Here is a 1266-nt window from a genome sequence, read left to right on the forward strand (position 1 = left end):
AGGAAATGATGAGATTTGCTAGGGAATGGGGAGATGTAGCAATAAAAAGCTGAAATTTCTAGAGAAAGGTGGCCTTGGTTAGAGAAAGTCATGATGACTTTCTAAAGAAGGAGGCTCATGATTGCCTAGGTTAGAGAAATCGCATGATAGCTAGCTGTGTAGGGTGTAGGTTAGGTGTAGGCTAGGTAATAGGTTAAGCTAGGCACCTAGGGAATGATGACACCTAGGGTGGGCCTTACTACCTAGGGAAATGTGCACACCCCTAAAGTGGGTCCCACATCAAATCAAGGGCTCAAATATTACAAATGGCATCAGATTGTCTCACGAGACATAGCGTTGGAACCGCGGCGATGATGCGGTAGCAATGGCCCAAGTTTCGGGTTGTAGCAGATCGTGTTTATAGGACGGAACTTAGGGATGATCGCAAATACAATCTACAGGTGGCGGGTCACCAAAATTTGACCGGGAGGACCGCGGGACCTAACAGAATCAAATAGATACTAGATGTGGGCCTCACATTTGATGTTCTTGATTCACCCATCCAGTTGAGGCAGCATCTTATATTATCTTCATATGAGGCTCACTTGACTTACTGCCTCAACCGTCACACTAATTGACAAACAAAGGCACTTTCAAAATTATTTCCTTTCTCTTTGAAAGAAAAGGCTAAGTGGTGGTTACATTCCTTAAGACCAAGGTCCATTGGCACATGGGCTGAGATGACAGGGAGTTCCGTAAAAAGTTCTTCCCCTATCATAAAACAAATACCTTAAGGAAAGCAATCATAAATTTTGCGCAAAAAGAGGATGAGACCTTCTTCCAATGTTGGGAGCGATTTAAGGATCTCATAAATTCATGACCACAAAATGGCTACAAAACATGGCATATAACAAGTTTTTTCTATGAGGGATTGACCTCATCCATACACCAATTTGTGGAGATGATGTGTAATGGGGAATTCATGAATAAGGAAGTGGATGATGCGTGGGATTATTTTGATAAACTTGCTGAAAACGCGCAATCATGGGATACCTCTTGAAGAATTACCACTTCTAAGCCTACTCAATCAAAGGAAAGGGGAGGAATTTATGTACTAAATGAGGAAGATGATATAAATGCAACAGTGGCTAAACTCACAAGAAAAGTCGAGGCCATGGACTTAAGAAGGTAGAACCTGAAAAGACTGCGGAAGTTGTTTGTGGTATTTGTGCTTGTAATATACATACAACTGAGAATTGCCCAACAATTCCTTCTTTTCAACAGATA

General features: G+C 41.7%; 1 non-coding gene across 1 annotated transcript; it reads right to left on the minus strand.

Moving 5' to 3' along the window:
* Window positions 1–765: 765 nt before the first annotated feature.
* LOC131217892 (small nucleolar RNA R71) lies at window positions 766–873 on the minus strand. The gene has a single exon (XR_009157478.1). It is a non-coding gene; the product is annotated as a small nucleolar RNA R71 (small nucleolar RNA).
* Between the last annotated feature and the right edge of the window lie 393 nt (window positions 874–1266).

Source organism: Magnolia sinica, chromosome 10 (genome assembly GCF_029962835.1).
Source record: "Magnolia sinica isolate HGM2019 chromosome 10, MsV1, whole genome shotgun sequence".
Classification (NCBI taxonomy): Eukaryota; Viridiplantae; Streptophyta; class Magnoliopsida; order Magnoliales; family Magnoliaceae; genus Magnolia; species Magnolia sinica.